This window comes from Pleurodeles waltl, chromosome 4_2 (assembly GCF_031143425.1).
Source record: "Pleurodeles waltl isolate 20211129_DDA chromosome 4_2, aPleWal1.hap1.20221129, whole genome shotgun sequence".
Classification (NCBI taxonomy): Eukaryota; Metazoa; Chordata; class Amphibia; order Caudata; family Salamandridae; genus Pleurodeles; species Pleurodeles waltl.
The window spans coordinates 679500432-679525250 of record NC_090443.1 but is presented as its reverse complement, the minus strand read 5'-3'; the positions used below and the strand labels follow the sequence as shown (position 1 = coordinate 679525250).

The window sequence follows — 24819 nt, the reverse complement described above, 5'->3', positions numbered from 1 at the left end:
ACCCATGCAGAGTCTGCTGAAAGAGATGGAGCAATGCGTAGATATTGACAGCACAATGCGTCAATATTTTCCACACAGTTTGGTTGTTGATAATCCGTGCAGAGCGTCATTTTTGGGCCGCACAGGCTGTGAAGGTGTTGGAGTCAAGGGGTGATGCGTTAGGATTTTTCCCTCACTCGAGGCGCTGCATTGAATTTGGCAGTAGACAGCTGCAGAACCCACCTCAGGCAAGGGTAGAACTCACAGATGGCAGAGTCTAGCAGCACCAGGAGAGTTGCAGGAGGTATTTGATGTCCCTGAGACTAAAGAAACTGGGGCAAGTCAACCTGACAGAGTGTTGGTCCTTGGTTCCAGTAGAATTGTGATTTGATGGGGTTTGGGGTCCAGTATTTATGCTTTGGTGCTCTGGTTCTGGAAGGTGGGAGAAACTTCCAGGCATGTCGTCGAAGTCCACAAGGTCCCTGTCCTGCTCTCTCTGGCCCTAGACACTCTACAGGGGGTTATGCAGCCCTTTGTGCGGGGACAGGCACAGCCCCATTCAGGTGTAAGTGGCAACTCTTCCCTCCAATCTAGCCCAGGGCGACCCATCAGCCTAGTGTTGGACCATCAGTATGAAAATGTCACATCCAAGCTTCCTTTCTGTGTGACTGTCCAGTGGTAATGCACAAAGCTGATCTGTCATCTACCCCAGACATGTATTCAGAGACATGCAGAGGCACAGAATTGTTATAGTTAAAAAATTCTAATTTTCTAAAAGTGGCATTTTCAGGCTTACAATTCAAAAGTTGACTTTACCATAAGTTGTGATTTTAAATTGTGAGTCTAGAGACACCAAATTCCATATGGCTATCTTTTACCACTTGAAAGGTGTTCCGGGTAATGCTCTTCGAGTAAAAGAATACCCCTGCCACCTTCCGGAGGTTGTGAGCCAGGTCCTGGCTGTAGAGAAGGACTTCAATTCCACCTAATTGGATGACATTGCAGTCTTCAGTTCTAGCTTTGAGGACCACCTGTGCCACCTCAAGAATGTGCTTCAGGCTGGGCAGAGGGCATGACTGACTATCAAGGCCAGTAAGTGCCAGATACGACAGTGATCAGTGGTCTACCTGGGCCCCTAAATGGGAGGAGACATGGTGCAGCCCCTCCGAGCCAAGATTGAAACCATTCTGGCTTGGGAACTCCACCCAAAGACCCACACAGAGGGGAGGGCCTTCTTAGGCCTCACTGGCTACTACAGAAGATTCATCAAGGGCTATGGCACCATTGTTGCTCTCTTGTCAGAGCTAACTTCCAGGAAGCAGCTACATCAGGTGATCTGGGCAGAGGCGTGCCAGAAAGCTTTTGACACCCTGAAGGAGGCTATGTGCACAGCATCTGAGCGCAAAGCTACAGACTTCTCCCAAGAATTTATTAAGCGGACAGACACCTCAGAGCATGGCATAGGGTCCGTGCTCTCACAGCTAAACAAATAGGGACTAGATCAACCTGTAGCCGTCATCAACAGGAGGTTACTTTCCAGGGAACAGGGGTGGAGTGTAATAGAACGGAAGCCTTTGCTGAAGCCTCGGCAGTGGACACGCTAAGTCCATATCTATTTGGTTCTCACTTTGGCTACTCAGATGGTTAATGCAGATGAGGGGGGAGAATACCAAACTGTTGAGGTAGTCCATCTCCCTACAGGGAATGGACTTACAGTGGAACACCATCCTGGAATAGAGCACACCAATGCTAATGGTCTCTCCAGGTTCTTCCACCTTAGTGAAGAGAACTCCCTAGGGGTTGGGTAGTTCCCTCCACTTTCATTTAAGGGGAGGAGACATGTGTTACACCTAACATCCTTGGCATAGTTTCCCTTAACATTTTGCCTTCAGACCTTTTGTTTCTGCTGAATTTGTTTTTGCTGACCTTAGGATTCTGCTACTCTGCTACTTTGACCAGTGCTAAAGTGGTTGTGCTCATTCCCTAAAACGTGGCAAGATTGGCTTATCCCCAATTGCAATTTACCTATAAGTCCATAGTAAAGTGTACTACATGTGCCCAGGGCCTGTAAATGAAATGATTCTAGTCGACCGGCAGCAATGATTGTGCCATCCACTTTGGTAGCCCTCTAAAAATGTCTGTGCGGTTTTACACTGTCATATTGACCTGGCAAAGTAAACCTTTTGCCAGGCTCAAACTTTCCTTTTTAATCCATATGTCACCCCTAAGGTAGCCCTTAACAGCCCCAAGGGCAGGGTGCAGATTATTTAAAATGTTGGACATGCATTTTTAAGTTTTATATGTCCTGGTACTGAAAGATTCTTTGATTTGTTTTTACAGTACTGCAAGCCCCATAAGATAACAATGGAGTTGCCTTATAACCTTTTATGAGTATAACTTCCACTTGGGAAGGGATGCATTTTTCAAGTTTGGTGTCTCTGGAATCAATATTTAAAATCACAGCTTATGGTGAAGTTGGATTTTAAATTGCAATTCTGAAAATACCACTTTTAGAAAGTTGGCTTTTCTTTACTTAGCCATTTGGTGCCTGCTGCCTGTCTCTGCGAACATGTCTGAGTCGGGGTGACAGCTGGGCTTTGTGCATTTCTCCTAGACAGCCACACACAATGGGAGCTTAGATGTGTCCTGATGGGCCTTGATAGGCCATCCTGGTCAGGATGACAGGGAGGAGCGGGGTACAGCCTCAGTTACACCTAAATAGGCTGTGTCCTGTCCACACACAAAGGGCTGCATAGCCCCCTGTAGTGAGTCTGGAACCAGGGCAGAAAGGGCAGAGACTCTGTGCACTTTAAAGGCATGTCTTTGAAGTCTCCCCCACTTCAAAGGCCCAACTAGTTAGAAGTACTGGACCTCAGACACCACCACTTCAGTACACTTCTAGACCTGTGGATACTCTGCCAGTAAGAAGGTCTGCTGCTGACGGACTGCTACTTTGCTGTACTGCTACCCTGCTGGACTCCTGTTTTGCTGACCTGGTGCCTGCTGCACTTTTGTCTAGGAGATAGAAGGACTGCAACTGCATCTCTCCAAACCAGTACCAGGATTGACATCCAAGGGCTGGTTGCCTGGCCTCCTGATCTGATTTCTCAGGGCCATAGAAGACTTTCAACCACCCTGCTTCTGCACTTGGACTCTGTCATCTATGAGTCAGCCTTGCCAAGTGGTGCCACCCCAGTCCTGGACCCCTGGAAGTGGGCCTAAGGTGCTTGCTCCAGCGGAATCGATGCATCCTCTACTGCTGGAGCGGAACCGATGCGTCACCACCACTGTATGGAGCAGAAGCCATGAATCACTACTACTGCGTGTATCAGAACCGATGCAACAGACTTGCATCGCTGGTGCACCCCGCATCTTGGAACCAATGTATTGCATTTAGATCTATCTCTATGTGACACTTTCCCCAGCGTAAGCTCCTCACATCCCTTGGCAACTGAAGCCTCGACAACAACGCTACAATTCTGCATCGCAGCCCCAGGGCTCATCGGGACTGACACATCACTCCAGCTATGCTGCGCAACACTTCCCTGACACATGCCTTAGCATTGCAAGCCCTGTTGACAGGGCCCTCGACAATGAGGCAACAGGAGCTGGCACCGCAGAATCACTGCATCTCATAACAGATGCATCGCCTCAGCTGTGTGACTCATCTTTGTTTCGGATCTATGTGATGCTTCACAACCAGGATTTAAGGTACTTTGGTTCAATAGGCCAAACTGGGTCCCTGGAGACAGCCCGCATCTCAGCGTACTCAGTCTCAACTTTTGACCTTGTCCTGGTCTGGCACAACTAGATATCCCCAGTTGGCCCTTCTTGCTTCTAAGCACTATTTTACAATTTATTCTTTAAAAATTCATAACTCAAGTCCTACTTATCGGATTTTTGTCATTTTGATCTTGTTATATTTATTGAATTAAGTTTTAATTTTCTAACCTGGTGTGGGATCCTTTTTGTGTGGTGATTTCACTGTTTTACAGTTTGAAGTGTTGCACAAATACTTTACACATTGACTTCAAACTAAGCCTGACTACTCTGTGCCAAGCTGAGGACAGGTTAATTTGGGGTTTACTGATGCCTTACCTGACAAAGATTGTGTTTCCTTCTTCACCACGGCTCACACAACAGTCAACCAACAACTACATTTCTCACAAACTCCATGCAGTAAAGTCATCCTTTCTAGGATTATGAATTCCATTGCACATATTCACAGGAGGAGTTGGTCAATGCTCTAGATTGTACAGACTTTGTTTCACTTAGGGTATTAAGGTATTGCCAGTAGTGGGGAAGCCCTTATACATTAGTGGTAGGTAATTACACTAATGATATGAATTTATTATGTTGTAGCCAATACACTGTGTGTATTGGGAATAATTCAGATCACAGATTTTGTTTCTAACACTCTAAAAGTAGTTATGTATAAATATGACAATGAGTGTTACAGTTCAGGTTATTTGATGCATTATTGACAAAGGTAAGTTATACTTTTCTGCTCTATCAAGTCATAAAGTTATCATCAACCACAAAGTGTTGGTGTTACAGAGAGTGCTGCAAGGTATACCAGACACTATGCTACAGATAGTGAAGGCTAATATCCTTCACAAAATGCTAAAATAATTATTAATTGTTGTAGACATCGTCACCTCTCCAGTACATGTTGAATCCTGCAGTACAATCAGGCGAGGGGAAAATATCCAGTGTACTTCACCAAATACTAAAATAATTATTACTTGTAGATATCAACACCTCTCCAGTGCACGTTAAATCCTGCAGAACAATCACACAGGGGGAAAATATCTAGTGTCTCTGTTTCTCTCTCTCTTTTATGTCCCATCTCCTTTTCCACCACTCTCCTACTGATCAGCATTGGTGTTATTTGCATGGTCATCAGTGGCTTTAGGAAAGTGTAGATATTAAAATTGCTTCTGTTGGATCTGATTTGCTATAGTAGCACATCTGTGACAGTTAACTCAGAATCATCACAAATGGGGAGAGTAAAAGTGACATTTTGCTCCAGTTTTGCTTGAAAACACTCACCATCACAGCTCCACTGTTCAGTCTCCACTTCAAGATGACAGTACCTAGGACTTTGGCCTTCTTGCTAAAAGTTTCACTCACAATTTCCCCACTTGTTCTCAATTAGAGATGGCACTGCTCAGTCCATTTTCCATTTGCTGGAGTTCTTAAAATACCACGGACTGCAGCCACAACAGTCTTGGCTTATAAAATGTATTCTGCATAATATAGAATATTTCTTGTCTAGGTGGAAGTGACAGACTAAGCCAAATTTGCTAAAAGCTTGTACATATGTGATTTACATACCTCACAATCAAATGAATTTGTAACAGTACACTATGAAATCTGCCAAGCACTTATCTGTGAGTGAGACTGCCAGAAGGACTAGACAGTTCATTTTTAATCAAACCACCTGATCCACTAAGACTCGTTGAAAATATTGCTTTGGGGAAAAACCTCCTTTTCAATGCTTAGCCATTATCAAAAGCTACTTTGTTTACGAGTGGATTTTCCTTGTTTTGTGCTAACTTTGCCTTCCTTTGGCGAAAGATAATAAGTGCAGAGCACATGCTCTGGTCATACCATTATTTTTGAACTCCCATGTATCTTATGCCTTCCCTCTGCTCTCCACGTTACAGGGAAGATTGACCTGAACCTAGCCAAGCCAGGGTACCCTCACTCTTCAGAAGACACCAGGTGTGAGAAAGTAGCCTCTTTCTAGCCTTGTTACTCCCACTTTTGGCCTGTTTGTGAGTGTATGTCAGGGTGTTTTCACTGTCTCACTGGGATCCTGCTAGCCAGGGCCCAGTGCTCATAGTGAAAACCCTATGTTTTCAGTATGGTTGTTATGTGTCACTCGGACCCTGCTAGCCAGGACCCCAGTGCTCATAAGTTTGTGACCTATATGTATGTGTTCCCTGTGTGGTGCCTAACTGTCTCACTGAGGCTCTGCTAACCAGAACCTCAGTGGTTATGCTCTCTCTGTACAAATTGTCACTAACAGGCTAGTGACCAATTTCACCAATTTACATTGGCACACTGGAACACCGTTATAATTCCCTAGTATATGGTACTGAGGTACCCAGGGTATTGGGGTTCCAGGAGATCCCTATGGGCTGCAGCATTTCTTATGCCACCCATAGGGAGCTCTGACAATTCTTCCACAGGCCTGCCACTGCATCCTGAGTGAAATAACGCCCACGTTATTTCACAGCCATTTACCACTGCACTTAAGTAACTTATAAGTCACCTATATGTCTAACCTTTACCTGGTAAAGGTTGGGTGCTAAGTTACTTAGTGTGAGGGCACCCTGGCACTAGCCAAGGTGCCCCCACATTGTTCAGGGCAAATTCCCCGGACTTTGTGAGTGTGGGGCCACCATTACACGAGTGCACTACACATAGGTCACTACCTATATGTAGCTTCACAATGGTAACTCCGAATATGGCCATGTAACATGTCTATGATCATGGAATTGCCCCCTCTATGCCATCCTGGCATTGTTGGCACAATCCCATGATCCCACGGGTCTGTAGCACAGACCCGGGTACTGCCAAACTGCCTTTTCAGGGGTTTCACTGCAGCTGCTGCTGCTGCCAACCCCTCAGACAGGTTTCTGCCCTCCTCGGGTCCAGCCAGGCTTGGCCCAGGAAGGCAGAACAAAGGACTTCCTCAGAGAGAGGGTGTTACACCCTCTCCCTTTGGAAAAAGGTGTTAAGGCAGGGGAGGAGTAGCCTCCCCCAGCCTCTGGAAATGCTTTCATGGGCACAGATGGTGCCCATTTCTGCATAAGCCAGTCAACACCGGTTCAGGGACCCCTCAGCCCTGCTCTGGTGCGAAACTGGACAAAGGAAAGGGGAGTGACCACTCCCCTGACCTGCACCTCCCCTGGGAGGTGCCCAGAGCTCCTCCAGTGTGCTCCAGACCTCTGCCATCTTGGAAACAGAGGTGCTGCTGGCACACTGGACTGCTCTGAGTGGCCAGGGCCAGCAGGTGACGTCAGAGACTCCTTCTGATAGGCTCCTTCAGGTGTTGCTAGCCTATCCTCTCTCCTAAGTAGCCAAACCCTCTTTTCTGGCTATTTAGGGTCTCTGCTTTGGGGATTTCCTTAGATAACGAATGCAAGAGCTCATCAGAGTTCCTCTGCATCTCTCTCTTCACCTTCTGCCAAGGAATCGACTGCTGACCGCGCTGGAAGCCTGCAAAACTGCAACAAAGTAGCGAAGACGACTACTGCAACTCTGTAACACTGATCCTGCCGCCTTCTCGACTATTTTCCTGGTGGTGCATGCTGTGGGGGTAGTCTGCCTCCTCTCTGCACTAGAAGCTCCGAAGAAATCTCCTGTGGGTCGACGGAATCTTCCCCCTGCAACCGCAGGCACCAAAGAACTGCATCACCTGTCCCCTGGGTCTCCTCTCCGCACGACGAGCGAGGTCCATTGAATCCAGCAACTCTGTCCAAGTGACTCCCACAGTCCAGTGACTCTTCAGTCCAAGTTTGGTGGAGGTAAGTCCTTGCCTCCCCACGCCAGACTGCTTTGCTGGGAACCGCGTCTTTTGCAGCTACTCCGGCTCCTGTGCACTTTCTGAGGGAATCCTTTGTGCACAGCCAAGCCGGGGTCCACGGCACTCTAACCTGCATTGCACGACCTCCTGAGTTGTCCTCCGGCGGTGTGGGACTCCTTTGTGCAACTTCGGGTGAGCACTGTTTCACTCCACTTTGTAGTGCCTGTTCTAGCACTTCTGTAGGTGCTGCCTGCTTTTGAGAGGGCTCCTTGTCTTGCTGGGTACCCCCTCTGTCCCCTGACGCAATTGGCGATATCCTGGTCCCTCCTGGGCCACAGCAGCACCCAAAAACCCTAACTGCACGAATTGCAGCTAGCAAGGCTTGTTTGCGGTCTTTCGGCGGGAAAACACTTTTGCACAACTCTTCATGACGTGAAACATCCGTCCTCCAAAGGGGAATTTTCTATCCCTTGTTGTTCCTGCAAAATCCTCAGCTTCTACTTCCTAGTAGCAGCTTCTTTGCACCCACAGCTGGCATTTCCTGGGCATCTGCCCACTCTCGACTTGATCGTGACTTTTGGACTTGGTCCCCTTGTTCCACAGGTACTCTAGTCTGGAAATCCATCATTGTTGCATTGCTGGTGTTGGTCTTTCCTGCAGAATTCCCTTATCAGGACTTCTGTGCTCTTTGGGGAACTTCAGTGCACTTTGCACTCACTTTTCAGGGTCTTGGGGTGGGCTATTTTTCTAACCCTTACTGTTTTCTTACAGTCCCAGCAACCCTCTACAAGGTCACATAGGTTTGGGGTCCATTCGTGGTTCGCATTCCACTTTTGGAGTATATGGTTTGTGTTGCCCCTATCCCTATGTGTCCCCATTGCATCCTATTGTAACTATACATTGTTTGCACTGTTTTCTAATACTATACTGCATATTTTTGGTATTGTGTACATATATCTTGTGTATATTTGCTATCCTCATACTGAGGGTACTCACTGAGATACTTTGGCATATTGTCATAAAAACAAAGTACCTTTATTTTTAGTATATCTGTGTATGGTGTTTTCTTATGACATTGTGCATATGACACTAGTGGACAGTACCACTTCACTCGTCTCCTAGTTCAGCCTAAGCTGCTCTGCTAAGCTACCATTATCTATCAGCCTAAGCTGCTAGACACCCTATACACTAATAAGGGATACCTGGGCCTGGTGCAAGGTGTAAGTACCCCTTGGTACTCACTACAAGCCAGTCCAGCGTACTACATTGTTTGTGCAGCGGTGGGATAAGTACTTTGCAACTACTTACCACTTTTGTCATTGTACTTTTCATAAGAGAAAAATATACAAAACAAGTTCAGTGTATGTACACCTAACCAAAAAGTTTTGCTTTTCTCTTTTCACTTCTTTACTAAGTGCTGAAAAGTACCTCTAAACTTTCTAAAAATTACTTAAAAAGTTTTAAAAGCTTTTTTTTCTGTCTTTCAAAACGTTCTGAAAACTGTTTCTCACTTTTTCTATCACTTAAACACTTTCTAAAATGTCTGACACAGGCCAAACTGTCGATCTGTCCAAACTTGCTTATAATCACCTTAGCTGGAAAGGAGCAAGGAGTCTCTGCATAGAAAGAGGTTTAAGTGTAGGGAAGAATCCCTCTAGAGAACTGTTGGTTAATATGCTTGTTGAACAGGATAAGGCCAGAGGTGGCACTTCTGTTGAGAAATTAGCTGATGGTTCCCAAACTGACCCTGGAACACCCCTAGCAAATGATTTAGAAGGGAAACTTCCTATCCTGCCCATTATCAGACAACCTAGCATAGCTGGTACTGATGTAGAGTCACATCACAGTAATAGTGTTGTCTCACATCACAGCAAGAGTATTCCTTCTCATCATATAAGAAGTGCTGTTTCTGTTAGCCAGGCTGTTAGGGTGCCATCTGTTAGGGCCAGGTCTCCTTCTGTTCATTCTCAGCATACTTCTGTTTGTAGACATTCCTCTCCCACCCACCCTGATGACAGAATGTTAGAAAGGGAGCTCAATAGATTGAGAGTGGAACAAACCAGGCTGAAGCTCAAGAAGCAACAGCTGGATTTAGATAGGCAGTCCTTAGCAGTGGAAAGAGAAAGACCGAAATTGGTTTTAGAAACCCCTGGTGGCAGCAGCAGTATTCCCCAAAGTCATCCTGCAAAAGAGCATGATTCTAGGAATCTGCACAAGATAGTTCCCCCTTATAAGGAGGGGGATGACATTAACAAGTGGTTTGCTGCACTTGAGAGGGCCTGTGTTGTACAGGATGTCCCTCAAAGGCAGTGGGCTGCTATCCTATGGCTATCATTTAGTGGAAAGGGTAGGATAGGCTCCTTACTGTGAAAGAAAGTGAAGCCAATGATTTCAAAGTTCTTAAGAATGCACTCCTAGATGGTTATGGCTTAACCACTGAACATTACAGGATGAAGTTCAGAGAAACCAAAAAGGAGTCTTCACAAGACTGGGTAGACTTTGTTGACCATTCATCGAAGGCCTTGGAGGGGTGGTTACATGGCAGTAAAGTTACTGATTATCAAAGCCTGTATAACTTAATCCTGAGAGAGCATATTCTTAATAATTGTGTGTCTGATTTGTTGCACCAGTACCTGGTGGACTCTGATCTGACCTCTCCCCAAGAATTGGGAAAGAAGGCAGACAAATGGGTCAGAACAAGGGTGAACAGAAAAGTTCATACAGGGGGTGACAAAGACGGCAAGAAGAAAGATGGTGAGAAATCTCAAGATAGGCATGGGGCTAAGGGTAAAACCAAAGATCCCACTTCAAATCTTAAACATTCTTCAGGGGGTGGGGATAAAACAAATTCTTCCTCTTCTTCTCAACCTACACAATTTAAAAAGCCTTGGTGCTTTGTGTGTAAAAACAGAGGCCACAGGCCAGGGGATAAGTCCTGTCCAGGTAAACCCCCTGAGCCTACCACCACTAATACATCAAGCTCTAGTGCCCCTAGCAGTAGTGGTACTAGTGGTGGGACTGCTGTCAACAGTCAAGTTAAGGGTGTAGTTGGGTTCACTTATGGGTCCATAATAGAAACTGGGGTAGTTAGTCCCAAGACAGTTTCTGTCACACCTGGTGGCATTGGCCTTGCCACACTGGCTGCTTGTCCCCTTACAATGGATAAGTACAGGCAGACAGTTTCAATAAATGGTGTTGATGCCTTGGCCTACAGGGACACAGGTGCCAGTATCACTTTGGTGACTGAAAACCTAGTGCATCCTGAACAACACATCATTGGACAACAGTATAAGATTATTGATGTCCATAACTCCACTACGTTTCTTCCCTTAGCTATAATTCAGTTTAGTTGAGGTGGAGTTACTGGCCCTAAGCAGGTGGTAGTATCACCTAGCTTACCTGTAGATTGTCTCTTAGGTAATGACCTAGAGGACTCAGGTTGGGCTGATGTAGAGTTTTATGCCCATGCAACCATGCTGGGCATCCCAGAGGAATTGTTCCCTCTCATTTCTACTGAAATGAAAAAGCAAAGGAGAGAAGGCCTGAAAACTCAGGATCCCTCTCCAACAACAGGTAAAAAGGGTATCACAGTATCCCCTAACCACCCTGCCAATCAGGATATCATTCCTATGTTGGGAGAAACCTCTCCTGGGGTGGCACCTGTCCCAAGGGAATCATCAGCTGGCAAAGCTGTACTCCCTGAGGTAGAAGTACCTCTCTGTGGGATAACTAACATTGGTGAGAAAAAGAGCACCATTTTAGTTAATATGAAGCATCCCTCCAACCCTCCCAGAGAAACTTTAGTGCAGAAACTCTGCACTGCCTCACAACACTTAGGACAGCATCCCTGCCCTAGTGTGGAGCTCATAGGACAGCATCCCTGCCCTGCTCCAACTCAAGAGAAACAGCATCCCTGTTCTCTCTTCCAGCCATATGGACAAAGTTTTTGACCAGCTATGGCCTTACTGAGACAGCATCCCTGTCTGGCATTTCCATCACTAAAAATAGGTTCAGTGGACAATTCCCACTGCTCTAAACTTAGTGATAGAAACTCTGAAAATACATCTTCACATTGTTGCTTAGCTAAAAAACTTCAAACAGGGTGGTTTACATCCCCACAGGGAAGTAACCATATAGTGGATGATAAAGGGAGTAACCAGTCTATTGCAGAGCTACACTCTACTTATCACCACTTAGACAATAAAGTCTCAACTGGCCAAGGTTAGCCTTATTGTCCTTCGTTTGGGGGGGGGGGGGTTGTGTGAGAAAGTAGCCTCTTCCTAGCCTTGTTACCCCCACTTTTGGCCTGTTTGTGAGTGTATGTCAGGGTGTTTTCACTGTCTCACTGGGATCCTGCTAGCCAGGGCCCAGTGCTCATAGTGAAAACCCTATGTTTTCAGTATGGTTGTTATGTGTCACTGGGACCCTGCTAGCCAGGACCCCAGTGCTCATATGTTTGTGACCTATTTGTATGTGTTCCCTGTGTGATGCCTAACTGTCTCACTGAGGCTCTGCTAACCAGAACCTCAGTGGTTATGCTCTCTCTGTACAAATTGTCACTAACAGGCTAGTGACCAATTTCACCAATTTACATTGGCACACTGGAACACCCTTATAATTCCCTAGTATATGGTACTGAGGTACCCAGGGTATTGGGGTTCCAGGAGATCCCTATGGGCTGCAGCATTTCTTTTGCCACCCATAGGGAGCTCTGACAATTCTTACACAGGCCTGCCACTGCAGCCTGAGTGAAATAACGTCCACGTTATTTCACAGCCATTTACCACTGCACTTAAGTAACTTATAAGTCACCTATATGTCTAACCTTTACCTGGTAAAGGTTGGGTGCTAAGTTACTTAGTGTGAGGGCACCCTGGCACTAGCCAAGGTGCCCCCACATTGTTCAGGGCAAATTCCCCGGACTTTGTGAGTGCGGGGCCACCATTACACGTGTGCACTACACAAAGGTCACTACCTATGTGTAGCTTCACAATGGTAACTCCGAATATGGCCATGTAACATGTATATGATCATGGAATTGCCCCCTCTATGCCATCCTGGCATTGTTGGCACAATCCCATGATCCCATGGGTCTGTAGCATAGACCCGGGTACTGCCAAACTGCCTTTTCAGGGGTTTCACTGCAACTGCTGCTGCTGCCAACCCCTCAGACAGGTTTCTGCCCTCCTGGGGACCAGCCAGGCTTGGCCCAGGATGGCAGAACAAAGGGCTTCCTCAGAGAGAGGGTGTTACACCCTCTCCCTTTGGAAAAAGGTGTTAAGGCAGGGGAGGAGTAGCCTCCCCCAGCCTCTGGAAATGCTTTCATGGGCACAGATGGTGCCCATTTCTGCATAAGCCAGTCTACACCGGTTCAGGGACCCCTCAGCCCTGCTCTGGCGCAAAACTGGACAAAGGAAAGGGGAGTGACCACTCCCCTGACCTGCACCTCCCCTGGGAGGTGCCCAGAGCTCCTCCAGTGTGCTCCAGACCTCTGCCATCTTGGAAACAGAGGTGCTGCTGGCACACTGGACTGCTGTGAGTGGCCAGGGCCAGCAGGTGACGTCAGAGACTCCTTCTGATAGGCTCCTTCAGGTGTTGCTAGTCTATCCTCTCTACTAAGTAGCCAAACCCTCTTTTCTGGCTATTTAGGGTCTCTGCTTTGGGGATTTCCTTAGATAACGAATGCAAGAGCTCATCACAGTTCCTCTGCATCTCTCTCTTCACCTTCTGCCAAGGAATCCACTGCTGACCGCGCTGGAAACCTGCAAAACTGCAACAAAGTAGCGAAGACGACTACTGCAACTCTGTAACGCTGATCCTGCCGCCTTCTCGACTGTTTTCCTGGTGGTGCATGCTGTGGGGGTAGTCTGCCTCCTCTCTGCACTAGAAGCTCCGACGAAATCTCCATGTGGGTCGACGGAATCTTCCCCCTGCAACCGCAGGTACCAAAGAACTGCATCACCTGTCCCCTGGGTCTCCTCTCACCACAACGAGTGAGGTCCCTTGAATCTAGCAACTCTGTCCAAGTGACTCCCACAGTCCAGTGACTCTTCAGTCCAAGTTTGGTGGAGGTAAGTCCTTGCCTCCCCACGCCAGACTGCATTGCTGGGAACCGCGTCTTTTGCAGCTACTCCGGCTCCTGTGCACTTTGCGAGGGAATCCTTTGTGAACAGCCAAGCCTGGGTCCACGGCACTCTAACCTGCATTGCACGACCTCCTGAGTTGTCCTCCGGCGGCGTGGGACTCCTTTGTGCAACTTCGGGTGAGCACCGTTTCACTCCACTTTGTAGTGCCTGTTCCGGCACTTTTGCGGGTGCTGCCTGCTTCTGAGAGGGCTCTTTCTCTTGCTGGGCACCCCTTCTGTCCCCTGACGCAATTGGCGACATCCTGGTCCCTCCTGGGCCACAGCAGCACCCAAAAACCCTAACCGCACAAATTGCAACTAGCAAGGCTTGTTTGCGGTCTTTCGACAGGAAAACACTTCTGCACAACTCTTCACGACGTTAGACATCCATCCTCCAAAGGGGAAGTTTCTAGCCCTTGTCGTTCCTGCAGAATCCTCAGCTTCTACTTCCTAGTAGCAGCTTCTTTGCACCCACAGCTGGCAGTTCCTGGGCATCTGCCCACTCTCGACTTGATCGTGACTTTTGGACTTGGTCCCCTTGTTCCACAGATACTCTAGTCTGGAAATCCATTGTTGTTGCATTGCTGGTGTTGGTCTTTCCTGCAGAATTCCCCTATCACGACTTTTTTGCTCTTTGGGGAACTTCAGTGCACTTTGCACTCACTTTTCAGGGTCTTGGGGTGGGCTATTTTTCTAACCCTCACTGTTTTCTTACAGTCCCAGCGACCCTCTACAAGGTCACATAGGGTTGGGGTCCATTCGTGGTTCGCATTCCACTTTTGGAGTATATGGTTTGTGTTGCCCCAATCACTATGTGTCCCCATTGCATCCTATTGTAACTATACATTGTTTGCACTGTTTTCTAATACTATACTGCATATTTTTGGTATTGTGTACATATATCTTGTGTATATTTGCTATCCTCATACTGAGGGTACTCACTGAGATACTTTGGCATATTGTCATGAAAACAAAGTACCTTTATTTTTAGTATATCTGTGTATTGTGTTTTCTTATGACATTGTGCATATGACACTAGTGGTACTGTAGGAGCTTCACTCGTCTCCTAGTTCAGCCTAAGCTGCTCTGCTAAGCTACCATTATCTATCAGCCTAAGCTGCTAGACACCCTATACACTAATAAGGGATACCTGGGCCTGGTGCAAGGTGTAAGTACCCCTTGGTACTCACTACAAGCCAGTCCAGCCTCCTACACCAGGGTTTCTAGGATTTTAGTAATAGCTCTTGCAACCAACAAAAGCTTCTGGACTTTGAGTGTTGGGCATAGGTCTCAATAGCACAAGATATATCTCCTTTGAGGTCTTGTAGGGCTTCCTGTTCTTTAAGGTACCCTCTCATTAGCAGGGCAGTATCTGGTCTAGTGATAACGAGAAGCAACTTTAGTATTGAATGACGCTATGCAGCATTTGGGTCATTCTCCCTGGTGCATAAAAGTATGCTATGATCTGCAGCTGAAATCTACAGATTCACCTGTAGCCTTTAACGTATCAAAATCAGTGTCAAAGGTGATCTGCAGTGCCCTTTTCACTTATTCTATGTCATGTCTGTACCAGGGTTTAACTTTCCCTCACAGTCCCTTTCAGGGAAAAGTTCTTAATTAAGCAAGAGGTTTGAAACCATATTCTGTTTTTGGCGTTTTTAAACTAGGTTTATTGTAGAAGGTGTTACGAGGATAGAAATTGGGAAAAAATATATTTTAAACTGATATGTAATACAATGAAATTATGTTTAAAAACTGCTGCATCTTTGTTTGCAAGATGGGGCATAAATCAAACATTTCATACACTCAAAACCTGAAACTTTACAGAAGATATAGGAAAATGATTGCCTTCATATTAATGGTGCCACTCACCATACACATTTGTTGTGGATGCAGGTCTTGGGTCACAATCCTGGCCTCTCTCAACTCACTTAAAAAGCAAACTAACCACATCACCGGCTTGCGGGTGTCCAGTTTGTGCTTAATTGGATGGGTCTGATCTAGTTCCATGTGGTTTCAGGACTCCAGTGCAGATGAGCTGTGTTCATTGAGTGGTTGGAAGGGAGCTGGGGCAGAAGGGTGATTTGTCATAGGCAAGGGCACAGGCAAGAATGGAGCAGTCCCTGACAGGTGAGGTGGGAAGAGCAAAGACTGTCTTTAGGCACCGTTGATGGTCCAAGGAAACAGTTCAGAGGATGATTATGGCTCTTTCTTGAAGCACTTTATGTCAAACTAACTTTTGTCATAAACAAATTCTGAAAAATATAAAAGGCACCCGTTGGATGGGATGGAAGCACTTTAGTGTGGGTAGAGGAACTACTAAAATTACTCACCTTATTAGGTCCGCCATCATTTGAATGATTGTGCATTTCCTGGTTATGTGTGGGCTTAAAGTGCATTATTTCATGTGATAAAAAGGTTTGCACCTCAAATTCTTAAAATATAGCATCTTCACTATGACTAATAGGCTTAGCAGAACAGCTTGTAAGTTAACTGATGATCATGTTGATAATGAAGTTAGTGCTAAACATCCTGGCTTTTAATGATTGCACATTGCAGCTGTGGTTGCCTCCTTCCTCAAGTTCGAGTCCCTAAAGGTATAGAAGTGAAGCTGTTCAACCTTTATTTCACCCAGAAGTCATTTCTGCACCTTCACCTTTTTTCACATTACCAACTATCATATTGGTTCAAATGTAAAGAATCAAGACATTTAGAGCACTTTTAACAGTGATTGCTGCAAAGTGAAATACAATCTGCATTTTGTAAGCGAGGTACAGCCTCACTGCCCCGTTTTGATGGGACAGCCCCCATGATCAACTCTGTAAAAGCAAAAATCAGGGGTGCTAAATCACACTCCTGTTTCAGTCCTCTTTTGGTGTAGAGTATGTCAGACACACTTCCATGTATTGGTGTAAAAAGTTAGACGGTCCTAAAAGTGTGAGGGACATCCCAAGGACAAACATTTGTACAACAGAATTCCTTTGGTAACCCTCTCAAAGGCAACACAAAGTCAGCAAAGCATGGATGTTAACTGAACTAGGAGGGAACAAGCTCAAGTATTATTTAGGGTACTAGATAATGAGTGAAATCCCATCTGATAAAAGTGTAACAGACTGGCTTCCTCTGCCCAGCCCTGAAGCTGTTTAAGAAATATACAGACATCTCACATCCACTACTAGCAGTTCTATATGTCCCTAATTAGCTGGGAGCAAAGAGTCTCTTTTCTTGTAGGGGGGGGTTCAAAAAGGATCCCCTCTAAGAATCTGGAACAAGCTTATTTTGAATACAGAATTTAGAAAGAATACAACCAATCAGCCCAAAACTAGGCTCAGGCTCACACTGGCTCTGCTGGATTTTTTCATCTTAATTACAGAACATTCTGAAACATTTACATTTAAGACAAATATTTCAAAGGGCCTTATCTTTTTAATAGGCTTACTTAGATGGAGAGCCTCAAAATGCTTACCTCAGCGTTATAGACCTTACGATTTGTCATGAAGTGCTATTTGTCTAGATTATGTACAAAACTCTAAGATGTGTTGGCATTACCTTTATACATATCTTAAAAATAAAAGACAGTATCTCTGAAAAGTTATTTTGCCACAAGTGTTTTTTTCTAGTTCCTTTTTCATTTTTTTTAAATCACTGGGACATTTACACTTCTTAGGCTCTCATTATGAATGTCTGGTGTTTTCTTTTTCTTGTGGAATTTATGGCACCTGATAGTTAACGGGAGCTAAGTCTGCATCCCCTCCTGACTATTTATTTCTGGTCAAGTCTGCTAAAATATACTTGGAAGAAAAAGGCCCACAAATGATTGAGACCTGTATATTTCTGTGGGGGAAAGCCCCAAAAAGTAACTTATACCCTTTTTTTAAGAGCATAATTCGTAGTAGATGCTGTTTCTTACACCAGGCAAATTCTGATCCTTGGAGTATTGGATTTTCTCAAGAGCATAAATATTGCAATATTCTCTTGGAAATTCATAATGAGTGCTTTATAGAGATCTTCTTTTCTATAGATTTATAAATATTGTTGCATACCTCAGGGAAAAATCTTTGCAATCATGATTCCCCAACTCCTGGTCATAATGAGTGGTTTTTAGAGAAGTTCTTTTCTACAGGTTTAAAAATATCGTTGACAACCTCGGGGGAAAGTCTTTGCAATCCTGATTCCCAAACTCCTGAAGATGTTGCTTTGAGCCAATACATATTCTGCCATTTCTCCAAAGAACAAACACACTCTTTTTTCCTGTCTAGTCTGCGTAAAGGGAAGCCATTCTATAAAATCTATGTCAGAAGAAGACATAACTCAGATCTGGGGGTGCTGGTTAGTTTTGAGATCTTGCTCAGATTTAGTACATCTTCGGGCTTGCTGGTTGCATATACTGAGTGACAGGTTAATGATTTTTAATTGTTCAAAACAAATCTCTCAAATGTAGACCCTCAAAGTCCATGCCTTTTTTGCCCTCACCCACGGTTGAAAAAATAATCTGGAGATGCAATGATTGCACCCATCACAGTTCTCCTAGAGGTACTCTTATTTACCGATCCCTTGTTGTGCTGGGACACCACCATGACACTGACTGCTGAAATTACTTGGCCTGTGATCCCATTTGGGTAAAGGTTTTCATGTTATCTGGATCGTTGACTGCTTTGTCAGGATGTATAGGAGCCCATAGTGGGATTGTTAAAGTTTAACTGCAGACCTGTGAGACTTCTCTCAAATAATCATACTTGAAAATGATTGAGCTTGAAGGTATCCCCATTGAAGCCAGGACTGTGGTGATGACAGTTCTCTGAGCAGTAGTGGCCCGTCTTTACGGGCTGAGGGGCCACACCCTTACCTTAATGTCAGCCTAAAAGACACTGTTCTTGTTCAGGTCAGGCAGCCAGGAGGTAGCCACATGCTAAATGCACAGGCTCCTGGCTGCCTGAGCTGAACTTTGCCAAGCTGCGGAATTTAAAGCTCTGTGGGCCTGACTTCCTCAGCCAGGTAAAAGTGCCTTGAGGCCCTCCCCTTTGTGATGAGGGGGAGCATCACCAATTGCCTCAGACCTGGGAACTTCAGTTTTAAGCCCTAAAGTGCCTAGGGTCGAGTGTCAATCAGTGACATCTTATCACAGAGTGGGTTGGGGTCAGTTCAGCCTATCTTCTTTTGAAGCAGAACAGATGTAAACTCATAGGCATGCCCAAGCACCACCCATGGTACGCCACCTGGCTGCAAAGTAATGCAAGGCAGTGTTACTTTGTGTTACAGTTTAATGCAAATTGTGTTACAGTTTAATGCAAAGCGTGATTTGCGTTGAATTGTAAATTTCATCACAACACTTTTTATCAGGTTTGCCTCAAAAAAGTAAAGCAAACATGGTGTAAAGTGTTTGTAAATCTCGGCCTGAGATTCTTAAGTCTTCTGGGGCTACGTCATACTAGGCTTTTCTGGCGCAGACACGAGTGCCTGTTTTATGAGCCTGCAGGGCATAAAGTGAACTAATTTAATCTGATATTTCTCTGAGTTAGTGCCTTACTTTCAGAAAGTAAAGATTGGTAACAAAGGGCAAGGTTTGCCTCTTTCTGTTTTTGAGCTGCGCTGAAATATTGTACTAACTAAACATTGGTTCATATGAATTCATTCTACCCCCTGCAGGTGCATAAAACAGGCTCCCAGTTCCGCGGTGTGCCAGAAAACACCGTCATGAAAGGGTCCTTTTGTCACGCAGGTGCAATATGACTGCACTTTCGTCTCTCGTAGGCAGGGGCGTCACAAACCCCTGCAGCATAGGGTGCCCACCAACTCTTCAGGGGGACACAATTCAGCCCAGTGTCTTTGAATATTTGTGATATATTGGAGACGTAGGGGGTCTCTTATCATATTCCCTGTGGGGATCACTTTGCTTACACCGCTGCCCTTTTCGGGCAACAGATGCTATGTTTACTTGGGCTCGTTTAATAAATAACATGGACATATTATACAAATTGTAATTAGATTGTCCTTTTATAGAGGCTGTCCTGCTGAGGGGCCTTTCCAAAAGGAACTTAATTAGAACAGAGTAAAGCGGAAAAAAGAGGCGCTCCATTTACTTTCGAAACTCCATGCTTAGTAGAAAACAAATAGGGAGTCATTCAATTTAAAAATACACAGCTGGACCAACTGAATTTCTCTATTTACACTGTCATAGGTTTATTGAACCCAACCTTCATACATGCAGTAAATCCTAAACCCAGTCTGAAGAACACAGTTGCACTATATTAAATAACTTACTGCATTTTCCCTATTTGTAATGCACGCTATATGGCATGTTTCTTTTTCACATCTTTTACCAGCTGGAAAGCGTTGCTGAAAACATAGAGCCAGGACAGCAGCTCTCTGGGACAGTGATCTTTGACAGCACAGTTGGGAATGAATCCTTCTTTATCATCACCTGGCAGCCATCTAGTGAAGCACCAGATATTTCACTACAGGACCCAAATGCAAAGACCTACACCACTGACAGCTTTCTGAAGGGTTTCACTTTAGGCATCGCACATCTGCAAATCCCAGGGACAACAGAGGTAAGAATGAACTATCCGTGTTTGATATTTAGTTGCTTTGTGACACATAGCGAAACATATCACAAACACTTTAATCACAAAAACTATCTATCTATCTATCTATCTATCTATCTATCTATCTATCTATCTATCTATCTATCTATCTATCTATCTTTCTGTCCCTGCCTGTCTATCTCTCTGTATGACTAATTGTTGGCAGTGCCTACAACAAAACCATAATAAACTATGTTGACTGGGACCTAGGAGTAGTGCACAGCACTCCCCTCAGTGTGCATATATGTTTTGGCTGATTGGCTCCTGCCTCAGGAGGCTTGCTCTACGCTTCAACACTGCATGGGTGACAGGGGAGCGAGAGGGGGAGGTGTTATTTAATCACAATATATAAATACAATTACAATATATTTTTTGTGTGTTAGCCGAGTAGCCTTACATGTCTTGCACAATCCTAACAGCTATTCTGAAAATGGAAAGCGGATTCTGAATGTGTTTTATACTTATATTTTCAGGGAATTAAAACATTTTGCATGGTTTATGTTCAGCTCAATACCACTGATCGCCCCACAGAAACACAGATGCTTACCTATCAAGCTCGGGTTTTACAATTTGGTTTCTGAGTCTTGTGACTTTGGTTTTCATCAATATATAAGTGAAACACTATAAATTGTAGGATCCAAATCACACAATACACTGCTCTACTCCTGTGACGTAGAACTTTTAACAAACCTTTCATGAGACAGACACAACTTTGTAATGTGGAACAAGACAACCTCCAATTATTATCCTTTTATTATCCTTGTAGTCATTCTATGTCAGTGAATGGTGTCAGTAAAGTCCTTCTATGTTCTTGAATTACAACAGATAGTCCTACTTCTATGTTTAGGGCCTGTCCTGGTTTTTAGTTTTGAAAATATAATCTGGGACTCATCGTACCGCCTTTGAATTTATGTTTAATGCATGAGATGCGAAGGGAATTTGTGCTCGTTTGCACAGTGCTTGGGTGGGAGTGTTAGGGAAGATATGGCTGGAAACAAATGTTAGGTCTTTTTCATGCCTGCCTTTCCACATGCAGCCCGCTGCTTTACAATTAACGATTTCCTGTAGAAATAGCCATAGACGGTGCATCTCATAGATGTAATATCCTTTTTGCTCAGAAAGCATAAGAGTGATTGTACTTCCTGGTAAGGCCCGTAATCGGTCTAATGCTAGCATTTTGTGCCCTCCGCAGTCAACTATGATTGGTTTCTAGGAGACCCGTATGCAGGCAGCTGCAGCAATCTAATCTGATGTAAAAAGCGTTAACCAATAGCATTGCTTTGTGAGAAGAAGATAGGAGAGACATGATTGATCTAAATTTGGTGAGGTGTTGAAAGCAGCTGCCAACTACATTTCTAATCAGAGTGTTTAGACATTTATCTGTATCAAAGGTGATCCATTAGTTTTTTACCTTTTACACACAAAACCTTTGACCGAGATGTGGATGGAAACTAATCTGGGTTTTACTTTGTTTCCAAAAAGTATTAGGTCAGTTTTATAGTTATTAACTTTGAGGAAGTTTGTGATGTTCAAGGCCAACATCACCACAAAGTTCTCGGCCCTAAAGCTTCTATTTTATACAGAATGTTTTGGAGATTCAACATTCGGGTATTTGTGCTGGGACGTTTGACTGTACACTTGAGAGTATGGTCTGCATTGATTTGAACCTCCACAAATTACGGAAGATAACAAAAACTGACAATCGAAAAAGTAACAGAAACTGGAAAGGTGTTTGTGAGTAATTATTGAAATTTGTAAGAGCTTTGCTTTCGCAGAGTAAGACATGTATTATGTTTGGAAATGTTTAGTTGTATCAAATTTCATCCTCTAAATTTTACATGTAAAATATTTACATAGTATTTTCATAAACAACAAAGGCTATATATCTAGTACTATGCTTGCAATTGATGCAGACGAACATAATGGTGTTGGATGACAACTGTGCGTACCCTTCTCTCAATGTAGGAAGCTTTTACCTACCCATTTCATTTTATATCCTACATATAATGGACATCACGCCACCGATTTAACGCCTGAGGCTCTGGTTAGAGTTTAAAAGCCCTTCTTTACAATCATTACACATAAGAAAACAACATGGCTTAAACCATGCGTGCAGATCAGGAAAATGCAATATGTAATTTATTGCCATCGTTGAAGGATGAAACGGGCTTAATGACGCACCACCTAAGGCGTTGCCGCTTGTGAATCATGGCCCCTCCCTACACTCAGCAGGAATTCTGAAGTGGGGAGGGGAAGCTAAGAGGTGCCGACTCAGAGGAGGCCCAGAAACTGACAAAGGCAATGGGCAGCCGACCTGGGACCAGGTGTACCCCACCTTTAACAGTGCAGATGAGACCAAAGAGGTGAAAACAGCAGAGGCGAGGTGTTTGCGCTGTTACCGCTCAGTGTGGTGCTAGGCTCTTGCAGCTTGTCTGGGTGCTGCCTCCCTATTGTGCTGTGGGCCCAAGGCCACATGCTGGATAATAAAGACACAGAGTGATATGGTGCTCAACTAACCACGAGCACATGCACTCGGGCTCTTTTATTTGCAATGTCACCTGACTGGTGACACATGTGCTGGATGGGTGTGGAATGGGTGTTAAGGTCCAGCCCTCGGGGAGTAGCTGGCAAGCTACTACTTGCAGAAAGGCACATGTGTGTCCAGCAGGACACTACATCTCCCCACGGTGGAGAAGTAAGTGGCCTTGAGATATGAGCCCCCATCTGCCTTCGGGGAGAGCACCACAGTGATAGCTGTGAGGAAGGAAGAACACTTTGGCTGAGCCATACAGAATGCAATGAATTTGCAGCCAGGGATCCCAGGGCTCATGGCTGTATTCCCCTTACCTGAGGAAGAGACTGCCTGAGTCCCCTTTCTGAGTGGGCTTTTCTCAGACAGGCTGGTAATGGCAGAAAGTTGATATTCGTTCACCTGGAGGCTGCCACGCTCAGGTAATTGTTATGGATGTTGCCACCTAGTGGGTAACATGATGAAGTACACCATTATACACCATTAAAATATTGACTCTCCACTAGGCATGGACAGGTTGGGCAGATGCACAGGGACTTGCTCCTGCTGAAAACCAGGCACCCACAACAGAGATCTCCAATTAAAAAGATTCCAGTGTTACAAAGCTCAGGGAGCAAGTGGTCCAGCTCTGTGACATCCAAGGGAGGCGGCCACAACACCTACCCTTGGGACCCCCTCTCTGGGCATCGCAGCCATGGGCTGAAAGGGCTTCTGAAATCTAATTGATGGATCTGCAAGATGACAGCAATTAGATGGGTTCCTGAAGTGCCCGTAGGTGTGAAGAGAGCCCTGCATGAAAGAAAAGCAGGGTGTCCTGCACGGCTCACAACAAAGGGATAGCATGTGGAGGTGGGCGAACCAATAAATTAGCAGGAAGAGCTCATAGGGATCATGAAAATTCAATAAACCATACTTCTTTTACACATGGAAGCGTTTTACCTTAGCATATGAGACTATATCACTGCATTGAGATGTATTTAGTAAAAGGGAGAGTTTTTAAAGATTAACTGAGAAACATTTCTGCTCCCGCCCAAGTGATAGTGCACTGATGATAATGGCATGAGTGTATGAAATAATAGTAGGGCCACTGGAATTATGCTTCACAAAAGGACCTAATTATGTGGCAGGGTTTGATAACCTATGCAGCGAGAAAAAGCAAATCACGTGGCATAAATTGGCACATTTTGGGATAGCATTACCTCAGTATTTTGTCATTTTCTCCATGTTATTAGTATCAAGGCAAAGGTTTCATCTCATTAGTACCAGTATAACAACCAAATAGAGCAATAAACAACAGAACGATGACCAGTCAGTGTTTGTGAAGGGCTTTCAACTGTGCAGCAGTGTGTCGCTGCAATTTTAGTGACTTTAGATCCATTTGAGCTACAAACAAAATTATATTTTTGTCAAAAGTTGCAGATTATGCGGCAGATGGATTAAATGGCAAATGCAGCCAATCCTTAATTATGCAGAAAATGCAGCAACTGCATAATTTCTAAAATTTCAGTGGCCCTGACGAAGAGGTAGGTTAGGGTTCATGTACTCTATATATGGCCTACATTCTTATTAAACAGGGAGCAACATTATAGTCTTTTGCATCTAAATAGATAGCTGTATGACACAAACACCCAAATGCACATTATGCAACTGCCCTGTTGTGAGATAATTAACAAAATGGTGGGTGTTGAAATAAAGCATTTGCCCAGGACCACACAATTTGGTCACACAGGAAAAACAGAAATAATCCTAGATTGTCCAGTTTCTCACTGTACAATTCAGCCACTACATGGGCATCTCTTCATGACATTAAAGCTCACTGCTTTGACTTTAATTCTTGGAGGATGAGACTAGAGCATGGTTGACTGGCAGGTTCCAAATTGTATTTTTGGCGGCATAACACAAACCTTGGCCATGGACACAAGAGCTTGTCATAACAGACAAAGACCACGTTAATTGATTTTCTGATACATAGATTTGCATGGATCCACAGAATGCTGAGCCAAGACCAAGATTCAAGCCTTACTCCCCATGATGGCCAGCTCTAGCCGCTAGGCTACATTGCCTC

The 24819-nt window shown here is 44.7% G+C and overlaps 1 pseudogene; it reads left to right on the top strand.

Moving 5' to 3' along the window:
• Positions 1-24819, top strand: part of LOC138293925 (calcium-activated chloride channel regulator 3A-1-like) — a 312631-nt pseudogene that overhangs the window by 137619 nt on the left and 150193 nt on the right.